This window comes from Marmota marmota, unplaced genomic scaffold (genome assembly GCF_001458135.2).
Source record: "Marmota marmota marmota unplaced genomic scaffold, marMar, whole genome shotgun sequence".
Classification (NCBI taxonomy): Eukaryota; Metazoa; Chordata; class Mammalia; order Rodentia; family Sciuridae; genus Marmota; species Marmota marmota.
Genome location: NW_026000037.1, coordinates 1,351,639 through 1,366,952, shown reverse-complemented (window position 1 = coordinate 1,366,952; position 15,314 = coordinate 1,351,639). Strand labels below are relative to the sequence as shown.

General features: G+C 38.9%; 1 protein-coding gene across 2 annotated transcripts in view; it reads right to left on the bottom strand.

The window, feature by feature from the left end:
• Positions 1 to 14,405, bottom strand: part of Bltp1 (bridge-like lipid transfer protein family member 1) — a 203,334-nt gene extending 188,929 nt beyond the window's left edge. Inside the window, exon 1 of one of the 2 annotated variants that reach the window (XM_048812004.1) lies at positions 14,276 to 14,405. The gene's annotated coding sequence lies outside the window, so the exon portion shown is untranslated. Of the gene's footprint in view, positions 1 to 6,550; positions 6,570 to 14,275 lie in introns of those variants that run through there. The other variant, XM_048812005.1, reaches the window with a different exon arrangement.
• Positions 14,406 to 15,314: the final 909 nt, after the last annotated feature.

Below are 15,314 nucleotides of genomic sequence, written 5' to 3'. Positions count from 1 at the left end.
CCTCTCTTCCCTATCTAGAGGTAATTTTCTTCTTATGCTCTTCCTCCCTACCCCATTTTGAGTCACCTCCCTACCCCATTTTGAGTCACCTCCCTTATATCAAAGAAGATATTTGGCATTTTTTTCGGGGGGGGGGAATGGCTAACTTCACTTAGCATTACCTTCTCCAATTGCACCCATTCACCTGCAAATGCCATGATTTTATTCTCTTTTATTGCTGATATTCTCTTTTATTGCTAATATTCCATTGTGTATATATGCCACATTTTTTAATCCATTCATCTACTGAAGGGCAGCTAGGTTGGTTCCACAGTTTAGCTATTGTGAATTGTTCTGCTATAAACATTGATGTGGCTGTGTCCCTGTATTACGCTGTTTTTAAGTCCTTTAAGTATACACTGAGGAGAGGAATAGCTGGGTCAGATGGTGGTTCCATTCCAAGTTTTCCAAGGAACCTCCATACTGCTTTCCATATTGGCTGCACCAATTTGCAGTCCCACCAGCAATGTATGAGTGTGCCTTTTCCCCATAAAAAGTGAGAAGATATTTTAAAAACAAGCTACAAATATTATATATTTTTATATATTCCATATTGGGCCACTGAGTCTCCCTCTCTTCTCATGAATAGATGTGTGCTTTATTCCTCTCCACTTACAGCTTTTAGACTGAATTATCCAGGAAGGGTAGAGGAAGAGGAAACAAACACTTTTATGATGGTTGGATACTATGAAATAAACCTCTCGTACTTACTTTTAACATCCTGAAGACTGCCTAGCCAGCACACCTCAAGGAGGAAAAATGCACAGACCCCTAGGGGGTGTTCAATGAGGAACGTGTCTTGGCAATCAGGTCTCTACATAAAAAAAGGGCATTTGTTTCTAATCAAACCCAAGAAGTGGTGATCTATCCAGATCCAAGTCCTCATCCAAATTCACCACTACATCTTGCTACATCAACTCACAGCCAAAAGGAACAGTGTCCAAGCTGCAGAGATAGAAAACTGCAGTATCGCAGTTTAACCAACTTTTCCCCAAATACTAGATTAATGCAAAGCCTTTAAGAGAAATCAACAAATAAAAGACTTAATACTTAAAAAAAAAAAAAATACTTTAAGTATTGGCTCAAAGTTCCTAAAGGCCCTTAAGCAGAGGAGCATATTCTGGTATAAGGAGTATCCAGAGAGCTCTGCTTCCTAGTGGCCATTCCTGAGCTGCTTTTCTCCGCCACATCCTTCTGCCATGATGTGCTGACTCACTTCCTATGTGCTCAGTCACCAACAGCTGTCTGGGAAGAACAACTGGAGCCTGATACAAGGACCCACTGCACAATCTTCAAGGAACAGATGTGAATAGAAAAGGAATGTTTGCTTCCTCTTTACCCTTCCTGGACAATTCAGTCTAAAAGCTGTAAGTGGAGAGGAGTAAAGCACACATCTATTCGTGGGGAAGAGAGGGAGACTCAGTGGCCCAGTATGGAATGTCACAACTTCAAAGGGTAGGTTTAGAATCCTGTTGTGTGGACAGGCTTATGGCCAGAGGCAGCAGCTCAGCATGTCAGATCCAGAGCAGGAAGAGAAGGACACACTTACAGGAAAGAGGCCAGGGGCAGGGTGTGGAACCCAAGTGGAAGGAGGCACAATTGCAAGCAGAAGCCATCCAGCTCAAGCTCTTGGAGGCCAAGAGGAGGAAAAGTCCCGGCAGTGTTCTCCAAAAGAGCAGGTGCACACAAAGGGCAGGGTGCTGTGTGTCAGCATCCAGAGGAAGGCATCAAACCTGAGAGGCATGAGGGCTGCCAGGGAGGACGGGATGTGGGAACAGGAGCGGGAGGAGGACCTCCACTTGGAAGATGGCCCAGAAAGAGGGGAGAAGGGTTAGTCAATAGTATATAAAAGGACAATGGGGTCAAGTTTCTCACTGTTGCATGATGCGAAAAGGAAGAGAATCTGAAGGAACCCTGGAGGCGCGATGAGAAGTGGAGGAATGGTTTTCAACATAAACAAATATAAAAATAAACAGAGTTGTAAATCTATCTGTGTGTGTGTGTGTGCGCGCACACACATGTTCACTAACAGGTGTAAATAACAGCAACACCCCACTAAAAATGACAAAGATCTTGCTTCTAAAAACCACGCTCTGTTCAAAGACGTATCATAGCCCCTAGAAGAAATGACCCACAACTAAGGCAGGGAAAGTGAAGAGAAGCCTTGTTTTCAAAAAAACTAAGAACAGCTCCAAGAATGACAGGAACATGTGAAAAGGACACAGCCAGCTTCAAGAGATTTCCAAGCACAAAATCTAGGACAACTTAAAAATAAATTACAGAAATGGATTACAATCCATTTAATATGAAAGGTATCACGAATCCACACCAACTCACAAAATCAAGTCAACAGTGACTGGCAACAGGAGAGTCGTCACCTCAAAGTACCCTCCCTAAAATACTTACTAATGACAAAGGAGAAGAGGAGCTCTGAGAAAGCCAACAGTTAATTAAGTGATCAAAGTAAGAACCATCAGTAATGGGAAAAATCAAAACTGTGTGCCTCGTGACAGAAAGGTTCCACTCCTGTGATACTTAGGCCAAAGATGCCCAGACTTGCATCTCATCATAGATTACGATCAGTAGGTGGTATTCATCTTGTATTCACATTGCTAATGAGCTTTTTTAACATAGTGAGTGTATCCAAATATATCATTTTAAATGGTACTTTAGCTATTATTTAATAACTATTCTACATGTTATGAAACATGCACTATCAATATTTTTATGATTCGAAAATATCTTCTTTATTCTTCCTTAAATTAGTGTTCATTTCAAAACTTTTCTCTAGCATTAGAAAAGGGGTGTAATTTTTAGCATAAGAATGTTCAATAGTTGAAACAAACATTATAAAAACTACAAATTTATCAAACTTCCTAATTTACCACCTCTGCTACTGCCACCGTTTTATGAGATATCTTTCCAATTGGTCAATGGGTACTGCTACAGTTGAAACAGGAGAAATAAATTATTGTTCTATTGAACATTAAGATGACTATAGATAATAACATGCTATATTTCAAAAAACCTGGAAGAAAGCATTTTGCATATTTTTGCTCAAAGAATGGTAAATGTTTAAGGAGATAAATGTGTTTACTCTGATTTGAATATTGCACAACATATACATATACAAAACATCACATGGTAACCCATAATATGTACAATTTTTATGTACTGAAACATTCACTACATTTTATGTACTGAAACATGTAAAGAAATATTCTCTTTCAAAATAAATTACCCATAAAATTCTAGAAAACATTAAAAACTATCTTATTTCTCTCCCATTGGATAAAAGAAATAAAAATATCTAACATCCACTACTTGCAACCAAAAAACTTTTAGAGAGAGAATTTTGAATATTTATTTGACCGTTCAAAAAGGGAGGCCATGCTAGAATAAAAATCAATAAGTACACATAATCTGATAGAAAAATGAATAAAATATTCAAACAAGTAATTCTCAAAGAAAGACACTAACATCATTAGTGATTAGAGATAAATACCATTTGTCATCCTTCAAGGAACTAAGTAAAAACTGCAAGCAACTATGCTGGCAGATGTTTAGGAAAATGGGCACTTATACAGAGCTAATGGGAAGAAAGTGTCTTAGTCAAGTTTGGGAGGGGCTCCTGCAGATCAAACCCAGGGCCCTGCACATGCTAGGCAAGTGCTCTTCCACTGAGCTACATCCCCACCACTCAAGTGGTGGGTCTTTCAGAAGAAAAATGTATCAGATATTATAAAAACTATAAATGTGCATACATGTTCTGTCTGGGACATTCTAATTTTACAACTCCATTCCTCAAATATACTTCCTCAGGAACAAAAATGTTTTTTCAAGGACAATCACAGAAGCATTATATGTAATGAACCAAGAAATTGGAGAAATATCAATAAGAAAATATTTAAATTATGGTATACCCTTACTACAAAGTAATATGTAGCCTTTTTAAAAGAATGAGAGACTTCCAATAGGGATTGGGACATGTCTGGGAGGAAGGCAACCTGGTAGAATAAAGCAAGCTGAGAAGCAAGATATATAGAGTCCCACTTATGTTTCTAAAAAACCCAACTCACAACTGTGCATATCTAGAACATATTTTACATATAATTTGTTACAGATACACAGATATAAGTCTCTTTGGAGAGGGGCAGGATTTACTGGGGATTGAACTCTGGGGCACTTGACCACTGAGCCACATCCCCAGCCCTATTCTGAATTTTATTTAAAGACAGGGTCTCACTGAGTTGCTTAGCACCTCATTTTTGCTGAAGCTAGCTTTGAACTCCTAATCCTCCTGCCTCATTCTCTGGAGCCATTGGGATTACAGGCATGTGCCTCCACACCAGATATGATTCTTTTAACCTACAAAAACATTAATAAAGCTAAGCAAGAGTCACCTTTGGGAGAAACAGAGGGAAGAGACTTTGTGGAAAAAAGCAGTCATGAAGCAGGACTTTCTATTCTTGACATACTGTCCAACTGTTTTACAAATAGCATGTGATAGTTCTACAATCACAAAGAAAAGGGAGCATGAGGGCTGGAGGATAAAACAAGACAGATGGGAAAGGTTTTTTTGCTGTTGTTGTGGTTCTGTTTTGTTTTTTTTTTTTAACACAAGCATACATCTCTTAGCCTCTCCTTACAACCATGGCCAAAGAATAGGTATCTCCCAATCCAAAAATATCAACCTGGTTACCTATCATTCGACCATCACATCTTCTTAGGTTCTTAAATACTAGTCAAAAAAAAAAAAAAAAAAGAAGGGCTGGGGATGTGACTCAGTGGTAGAGCATTTGCCTAGCATGCATGAGGCCCTAGATTTGATCCCCAGCACTACATGAGAAAAAAAAAGAAATGGAAAATAACCACTGAGCATTATCAAGCCCAGAAGTCTTCGTTATTTATTACATAACCTGAAAAAAAAAATCAATCAACATTTTAGTATAGAACTACTCTCTATGACAGCTACACAGGAGGCTGAGGCAGGAGGATCACAGTAAGAGGCCAGCCTGAACAATTTAGCAAGACCCTGACTCAATTTTTTAAAAAAAGGCTGGAGATGTAGCTCAGTGGTGGAGCACTTGCCTATCATGCCTGAGGCCCTGGTTCAATCCCCAGCCTGAAAAAAATATATATATATTTTACATGCTATCCTTTAGTGTATGAATGGGAGGAGGCATGCCTGTGTTACAGGAGGAGGAGAGGATTTCTACAAAGAAGGCAAAGAACACCAGAAGGGAAGACCAGAGGAAGGGAAAGAGAGGCAGCTGTAAAGGAAAACAGTAAAACCAAAAGGCCCTGCTTCACACTCCATTGCTCCAGAAGGAGCCCACTGTTTGGATTAAAAGCATGGACTGTATACCAAACCACCTGGGTTCAATAGCAGTTGGCATTATAGCTGTGTAACTGAGGGCAAAATGCCCAACATCTCTGTGCTGTTTCCTCGTGTGTACAATGAGGACATTAACAGTACCTACTTCCTAAAGCTTATGTGGGGATTTGATGAGCTCACATAGGCCACCTAGAACACTGCCTGGCACATGACAGACATGGTAAAGGCTTGCTAACAGCAGCCAATGCTATTGTGCCTTGAGCACAGGAGACTGCTCATTAGGAACACTCTGCTGAGCGCTGCTTTTTGACCACTGAGATGTGCTAGGCTCGCACTCCCAGGAGAAGCCAGCAATGCCAGAGTCCGTGTCAGCGAGGGCCAGGAAGCCAGTGCACGGCACTCAATCTCCCTTGTCTGGGCTGGCGATAAGGCAGACATTTTATCTGGCCTCTGAGAGTCCCCCAGTGCGAGCGAGCTGCAGATGCCCTGAGTGGTGACTGCAGCGCAATGCCCTTTACTGGCACTGCTTCCCCACTCCCCTACCAGTGCTTTCTAAAACCATGCCCCAGGTAAACTACCTGCACTTAAATACTTTTTCAGGGTTTGCTTCTGGGGAAATCTAAACCCAATACGCTATTTTTTTATAACTAGTCCTAACAAATCAGAGGAAACCTGTGCTTCAGAAGAGACCATGAATCCATTTTATTTAAAGCACACAATATTTAATAAAACTATTTAGGAGCACTTGTGGGTGAGGCACTGGGTTCCATTCCCAACACCACAAAAAAATTAAAATTAAAAAAGTAGTAAAGAGAATTGTTAACATTTAGTTAACCTAACTCCAAGTATAACAAAAATAAGAAAAAAAAAAAGATTAATCATACTCAAATCCCTCATACAATAAAGCCACAAATCTGCACACCATATAAACAGATTTCCTGGATTTCATCACTGTGGCTTTCCAGAAGTTCTGCCAGTGGTGCGCTTATCACCATCCCATCGGGCTTCCATGTCGCCTAACCACAGGCCGGACTGAGCCTTGTCACTCAGAGGAAAACCTGTCAACTGTCCCATTTGTGCACCTGTATGATAAACTCTCTGGAGGTACATTCAGAGTAACCAAATTCAAAGCCATCTATCCCCTCCTTACCAATGAGTAAACAGCTAGCTTACCCAAAGATCTCCGTGAACACCAACACAGAAGAACTGTCCAGACAGACTGCTTCTCTTTCCTACAGCACAAGGACATCCCAAAACAAAAGTAAGTGAAGAAGAACAGGACATAACATCTTTATCCAAATGAAGTTTCAGGGAGTGTTTAACGGTTTTTAACATGACACAAGTAGTCTGAGTGCTCACCAATGGCTCAGATGACATGATGGCTGATGACTTTGGGATGCTCCTCCCAACTCCATGATGCTATACAAAGAAGTATACAAAACACAGAAGGGTCTACTGCAACTGGACATCTCATAAAAAATAAATATGTGGGCTGGGGCTATAGCTCAGTTGGTAGAGTGCTTGCCTAGCACATGTGAGGCACTGGGGTCCATCCTCAGTACCACATAAAAATAAAATAAAGGTATTGTGTCCATCTACTATAAAAAATACTTTAATAAATAAATATGTAAGCTTTATACATTTAGGATGGTACTGAAATATATTTATAAAAAGTTGGAATTACTTATTGGGTGCATAGTGATTTGAAGGGCCCTCTCTGCCCAAAAAAAATTTTACTCATCAGAATCAGAGCCTCAAGTTTCACCATTCATCCCTTTAAATAGAATACTAATCAAGTCTCTTTTAAAATGCAAATACATCTTTATGATAAGTCATGCTTATTTAACCATGAGGATGTTTTGAGAAATGCGTAGTCAGACGATTTTGGTTTTGTGCTAATATCAGAGTGTACTTACACAAACCTAGATGGGATCACCTTCTATACACCTAGGCTATATGGCACAGCCTGCTGCTCCCAGGCTACATACCTATACAGCATGCTACTGAATACTAAAGGCAATTCCAACACTTTGGTTAATTATTTATGTGTCTAAATACAGAAAAATAACAGTACAAATATGGTATAAAAGATTTTTTAAAAACAGTACCTCTGTGGAGGGCACTTCCCATGAATGGAGCTTACAACTCAGAGTTGCTCTGGGTGAGGCAGGAGGGGGTGGTGAGCCAATGTGAAAGCCCAGGGACTTCACTCACACCACATGGCAGACTTCAATAACACCGTGAACTTGGGCTACACTAATGTGTAAAAAACAGTTTTCTTTCTTCAATAATAAATTATCCTTAGCTTATTGCAATTTTTTACTTTTTCTAACTTTTTGACATTAACACTTTGCTTAAAATACAAGCACTTTGGTATACATATACAACAGAGTTTTACTCATCCATCGAAAAGAATGAAATAATGGCATTTACAGGTAAACGGACAGAACTAAAGAAAACCATGCCTAGGGAAATAAGCCAGACTCAGAAAAATCAGGGGTCATATGTTTTCTCTCATATGTGGAAATTAAAGCAAAACAAAGGAAAGAAGGCAGTTGAGAAAGAAATCAAATATCATAAAAAGATAGAGGGAAGATCAATGGAGAAGAAGGAGAACGAGAGTAAGAGGAGGGGTTGGGTGGAAGCTCAGGGATAGAGCGCGTGCCTGGCATGTGTGAGGCACTGTGTTCAATTCTCAGCACTGCCTACAAATAAATTTTAATTAAGAAAGAAAAAAAAAAGAGTAAGGGAGGAAGAAGGGAAAGGGGAAAATAAATGGAATGAATTTAACAAAATCATGTCATATTCATATATAAAGATACCAAAGGGAATGTCACCTTTATGTATGTGTAGGAGGAAGGAAGTCTAATAGAGTAAAGCAGGGAGAATAGGAGAAAGGAGGAAGGGAAGGGAAATGGGAACAGAATTCAAATTCCTTGCACGCATGATTTTGTCAAAATGAATCCAATTACTATGTAAAATTATGATGCTCTAATTGAAAAAAATACAACCACATTGTACAACTACACAAAATATTTTTCTTTACATCCTTATCCAATAAGCTTTTTTCTATTTTTTTTTTAATTTTTTAATGTTTTTTGTTAAAAACTAAGACACAAGACATAGACACCTCAACTGAGGCTACACAAGTCAGTCACCAGGACCATGCCTTCCACCTCCACATCTTGCCCATGGAAGGTCTTCAGGGCAGTAACACTGTTGTCTGTCTCCTAGGAAGGCAGAACCTTCTTCTGGATCCCTTCTGAAGGACCAGCCTGAGGTCTTCCTGAAGTCTCTTTTCCCAGAAATGTGTCCACTGTGGTTTGCTTGGTTGTGGTTGTTTTTTCTTATCATAGATCTGTTCTTAGGTAGATTATATACCATAAAAGCTTCTAATAAAAACCTTCAATAGTGGAGTCCACGTTTTTAAAATTTTTAGGGTGTTTATCGAGGTCTACAAAAGCTTCTACTAAACCCTTCTCTGTGAATTTCCTGGGGATTCTTTTTCTTATACAGTTTCCTTTAATCTTGCTTCTTTGGCTCTGTGTTCCTGTTGGGGTTCTAATAATTCTTTATTAATCAATTTCTCAGGAATAACCTCTAGGAACTCCTCAATACACACCTGGGTAAAATCATCTGACAAAAGTTCATGTGCTGAAGGCTTGGTCCACAATGCAGCCATGTTCAGAGTTGAGGCTTTTAGAAGTGATTGGATCACGATGGCCCAGCCTCATCAGTGATCAATCCATTGAGGGATTATAATTTGATGGCATTACTGGGAGGTGAGACCTGGCTGAAGGGTATAGATCCTTGGGACAAAACAAATCATGTCCCTGAATGTGTGTGTGTGTGTGTGTGTGTGTGTGTCTTCCAGTCACCATGAGGTGGGCAGCTCTGCTCCATATGTCCTCTCTGCCATGCTGCCTCACTACAGGCCCACAGCAATGAAGCCAGCCTACCACAAACTCAAACCTCTGAAACCAGCAACCAACATAAATCTTTCCTCCAAGTTGATTTTCTCAGATATTTCGTCACAGCAATAGAAAGCTGATTAATACAACATCTCAACCACAGTCATGTTGATTTTACAACCTCTTCACCTATGGCAAATCCTTTGAAGCCATGAAAAAACTTTTAGAGTGTCTTATTCCAAATGATGCCATTCCCTCTTGGGGACATCACCCCAAGACCAAGCAAGGTTCTTGATACGGCGACAGATTAACCCTTCCGGAATTACATCAGTGTCTCCCTAAGTTGCGATAACCAGGATAAAGGTCCTCAGGTATTACATCTTAAAAACTGCTCCAATTTCTTGATTTACTGATTGGAGCAAAGAGGTGGTCTGAAGGGAGAAAGATTATTTTGATATTAAGAAATTCACCAATAACATTTTGATATTATGAAATTCACTAGGACTGTCAGGGTGCTGATGAGGGATTCACTTCTGTGCCAGGTCATTAGATATATGACACCATTATCAAGAATAAGCAAAATTTTGAAAGGTATATTACCTCCAGACAGTAGTTCTCTATTTCACTGCCACAGTAATTCAAGAAGGCACCCTGGAAGAGGAAGTGGGTCACCCATGACTGACTACTGCTCCTACAGGAGCACACTGCAGTGTGAACTTATCAATATGCTTGAAAGCCCTGAGCGTCTCTCACTGTGCCAGGTCATAATGGGTTTCAATTTGAAGCCTGCAACACTGGCCCCTGCTGTTATCTTGTTCTTAAAAGTCTTAAACCTGGCACTGATTCACCTTCCTTAAGGATCAAAGTCCTCTCAGGCATCTGTTTCCAGGGAGGTTTCATTCATATTGAAGATTTGTTCTGGCAAGTAATTTTCCTCCACAATAAGCTCATCTAGCATATCCAAAAGTCCGTCAGCTGCCTCACATCAGATCTCACACATTCACCATTCACCATCACATTATGTAATGGAGAAAGATTCTTCAATCACTTAAACCACCCCAAGCTAGCAATAAATCAACAGTGTAGCTGGGTCCTTTTCTTTCAACATAGTAAACAAACTTGCTCTGGCAGGACTGTCAGGGTGCAGAGAAGGAAATGCTTCTGTGCCAGGTCATTAGAAGTTTCTCCATATCTAACGTAGGCCTTCTCAAATTTTGGTTCGTCTCGTTGCCTTCAATGAAGCAGGTCCTTTAGCAGCTTTTATCACATTGTCTTTTCTTCAAGATCATAGCTATGGTGGAATGGTACATGCCTGACTGATGAGCAATAATCACCAATAATTTTCCACCTTTTAAGTCCTGAATCACCTTTAAGTTTGCTTCCAAGTTAATCACTCAATGTGACCTCTGACTGGAAAAATTAGCAGTGATTTTCATGATCAGAACAAGACTAAATTAAACCCAAGAGAAAGTGACACTATAAACCCAAGATGTGTGAGGCTGCTGCTCACATGACAGTTCTACAGCATACCTTTTTTTATATCTAAATACAAAGCACACGCCTTAAGGTAATGATTATAGTATAGTAAATGTGTAAATCGGTAATAGTCATTATCATAATCCAGTATTATGTACAATACATAAGTGTACAGGCTATACTTTTATAGGACAAACAGTGCAGTAGGCTTTTTACAACAGCATCGCCACAAATATGGAATGCATTATTCTAAAACATTATAAATGCTATGATGTCTTTTGGCAATAGCAATTTTTTGGCTCTGTTATAATCTTATGAGACTACAATAGTAGTATGTGTCCATTGTTGATCAAAATGTCATTGTTCAGCATGTAACTGTATGTCAATACTATCTACCACTGACCATTACCATGCATTATTAGTGTAAATTAGTTAATTAGAGTACCTTTCTCAGGAGTGACAAATATGACAAAAACCATGAGATTGCTAAAGATGAGGAAAATATTAAAAGAGGATATTAGTCAACAAAAGCAAATTTAGCTTAACAATTTTAGCCAGGGCACACAGCTTTGGGTATATAAATCAAAATTATATAATGCCCCATTCTATTCACTTAAGCAAACAAAACAGAAAATTAGCCTCTTAGGTCAAACAGATTAAGTATAATCCTTGCTGCAGGTCCCTTTCATCTCAGGATTGTACATGTAACATAATTTCACCTTCTAACTAGTTCTAAAGCCTAATAGAATTAAGTGGCAAATAACAGTCAACAGAAATAATGGAAATCCTCCGGTATCTTAAAAAACAGACTAGGCTTTAAAGCCAGTTTAAAATACAATGTTTGCATAGTGAGGTAAGGAGAGGGAGAATGTGAGGAATAGACAAACTCTAGATAAAGCAGAGGGGAAGGAGGGGAAGGGAGGGGGCGGGGGTTAGCAATGATGGTGAATTGGGATGGACATCATTATACAAAGTACATGTATGAATTGATGTGAACATACTTTATATACAGAGATATGAAAAATTGTGTTCTATATGTGTAATAAGAATTGTGATGCATTCCGCTGTCATGTATTTAAAAAATAAAAGCAATTTTAAAAAGAAAAGGGGGAGAAGACTCTCGAAACTACTGATATACAACAGCTTCACTACCAAGACTGAATAGATTCAAGTTATTATTTTCAATACTCATGGAAGAAAGAAAAGTAGGTTCTTTCTTTCCTTTCCTGTCTCCTTACCATAAATAAAGGAAAGCAGGTTGAGTGCAATGGAATCATATGGACTATAAATTCTTAAAAAAGAAACTTGATCTATCAACCTGCCATCAGTTAGTTCTGTGGCTTTGGGCATATTTCTAGGCCTCAGTTTTCCCACCTATAAAGTATGAAGGATTGGATTAGATGACTATTAAGTAACTCTCATCTCAAAAATAAATAAATAAATAAAATACAATGTTGTTCCATCCCCTCTATCTTTTCCTCAGCTCTTTTGTGAGAGCTTGGGCAAAGTTATTAAATCTCTTTGCCCCTGGTTCCAAGTAGTAAAGTGGCCATCTCATCCTTGAAGAAATGCTGAAAGCATTAAAAATATAAAGCAAACATAAAACCCACAGCATACATCTCACTCACATATAATGAAATACATGTCAAGTGAATAATGCTTAAAATCTGTCTTGTTCCTTACAATACGTAAAAGGAAAACATAATTTAACTGATAACAGGAATTTGTCACCAAAGGAAGTTAGTTGGCATAAGTAATGATAAAGAAAGTATTAAGTTAATATGAATATAGTTCCATGAACACCAGTGAATATGATTCTTAAAAGCAAAGCAAATACAAGACAAACAAAATATTCAGATTTGACAACTGACAAATCAAACATTACACATCAAAAAATTAAAGGTAGTTTTTAATATATTCTACAAAAAATTATCCATAGGGCAGGTGATGTAGCTAAGTGACAGAGCTCAATCTTACCATGTGTGAAGCCCTGGGTTCAATCCCCAGCACTAAATATGTATAGATTCATGCTATATATATGATAATTTTTAACATCTAAGAAATCATACCATCCAAGAAAAATGTTGCACTTTAGCAAGCCTCACTTTTGTAGCCAGAAATTTATACTGGCTCACCTACTTGAAATAAACTTTTTTAAAAACTCTTAAAAGGTTTCAGAAAAATGTTAACTCTAAAATTTACATTTTAAGCTGGGTCATCTTCTCAACTCAGATGTATATATATGTATATACACTACTTAATGACATCTCGTAGAAGGCACAAATGCCTCAAACTTAACAGCCCAAATGAACTCATCTCCTCCAATCATGTTTCTCACCTATCACTCTTTCTCTACTCCCTACTCCAATAAATGGTCCCAGAATCCACTCATGTTCCCAATCCAGGTATCAGAATTCATTTCACAAATACTTACTAATCATCAATAATGTGCGTGAACAGGGGAGTGTCTACAAGTAAGTGCTCTTCACTTTCCCTCAGTCCAGACCTTATCCATCCTACCTTCTTTCTATCTGTGAACCCATTTCCACCCTTCCCCACTGGCTGCACTGCTTCACTCTGGCTCTCCTTCCTCAGCTTACTACTACAGCAGCCTCCGACTGCTCCCCAGGCTTTCCAGTGCACTACTCCCCAACTCCTTACCCAGACTGTTGTCCACATTACCATTTCACTTCTCTATTATATCTTTCTCAAAATTTTCTCAAAGAGTTAATTTTCTACACTTTCTTGAAATTTTAAAATTCTATCACTATCTTTAACATGAAAGGGTATGCAAAAGTCTGTAGGAATTCTAGTTTCCTACTGTACCCAAAAGCACTAGTAGAGATCCCTACTTTAGTAACTAAAAAATGATGAAAGATTATATAAGCAATTACCACATAGGTAGTACTCACTTCCTAGTCTTCTACATAGACCAAAAATATCCTTACATATAAAATAAGAAAATATTGAGTTTACAAAAACGTTACCTTCTAGAAAAAAAATATTCACTACTCTAGTATCCCCCAGCGTCATAACAACTGCTATTCTACTACAAGAAGCCTCGAATAATGTCTGCTATATGGAACACAACAAATATTTATTAAATGAACTGGTTCGGAATCATCTTTAACCATGTCTCCTACTATTCTTCACAGATCTCATGATAAAAAAAATAGACCTGAGTTCACCCATATACAATTTTCTACAAATAACAAACCAAAATTTTTCACTTTTTAAGAAAAAACTCCTTTAAAGCAAGGACACACTATACAGTAAGCAAAAGAGCAAAAAGAATATTGACACTTAGTGATCAAACCAAGAATTTCCTTAAATCTTCCTGCCAAGGTACAGGCCAACCTACATGACTTAGTTGTCAATCAGATGTCAACAGTCAGATCACCACTACTCCACCTCCACTCCCTAACCACACAAATTAAACCACAAAAGAAACAAAAGTTAGAGCGCTATCATCAGAACTTTAATTAGAAATGAGATTTTTTTAAAATCTTACCCTAAAATATTTAGTGAAGTTTTTTTTTTCAGTCTCCAAAGTTCTATTTTTCCATCTTCTCTTCAGAAGGCCCTGCTGCAATGTTCCATCTTAACAAATCTGAAAAGAACATTTTAACTAATTACACAGGCATTTTGGCTTTATTAGCCGTGCAACAAATTCAAATTAAATAACTAAACACAGGGCTGGGGATGTGGCTCAAGCGGTAGCGCGCTCGCCTGGCATGCGTGCAGCCCGGGTTCGATCCTCAGCACCACGTACAAACAAAGATGTTGTGTCCGCCAATAATTAAAAAATAAATATTAAATAAATAAATAAATAGTGTTTAAAAAAAATAAAAATAAAAAAATAACTAAACACACACACAAGGAAATACTTAAATTTTAGTCCAATATTACATTTCCTTGTTTCAAGTTTCTAAACAAGAAATTCTTCTAAAACTAGAATAAGAACAGAATTTCCAAACTAAGGTCTTCCAAAAGTTTCAAGACCACTGTTCTATGGAAAGAGCATGAATGTGGGAGTCAGAGGTTCTGGAGGTCAAATTGTATGGTCAAAGCATACTCAAGTGTTGCACTGGAAAACTTTCTGTTGGGTCCCTGCTGGCAAAAACCGTGCCTCTGTATTACGGCAGCACCTGGCACACTTTTTCTCAAATGAAAATCACCTTGCAAACCCTAAAGAGCTTGGGAGATGTTTATCAGACGCTGATGAAGAGGCCATGAATTAAGCCCTGTGCGGTGGCGCAATTCTAGGATCCCCGCAGCCCAGGAGGCTAGACAGGAGGGTGGCAAAATCAAGGCCAGCCCGGGCAACGCAGGAGGCTGTTTTGAGATGAAAACTGAAAGGGCTGGGCAAGCCGCAGCCCAGTGGCAGAGCCCTGGCTTCGATGCCCAACACCAACCCTCCAATAATAAAGAGTGGCATCCAGCGTAAGTCAGCGGCGGGCTCCGCCGAGCGACAGCAGGACAGGACCGGGCAGACGGACCGGCTCCGCCGCGAGACCTCTCCTTCCCCCCGGAGGAAACTGACCTCGACT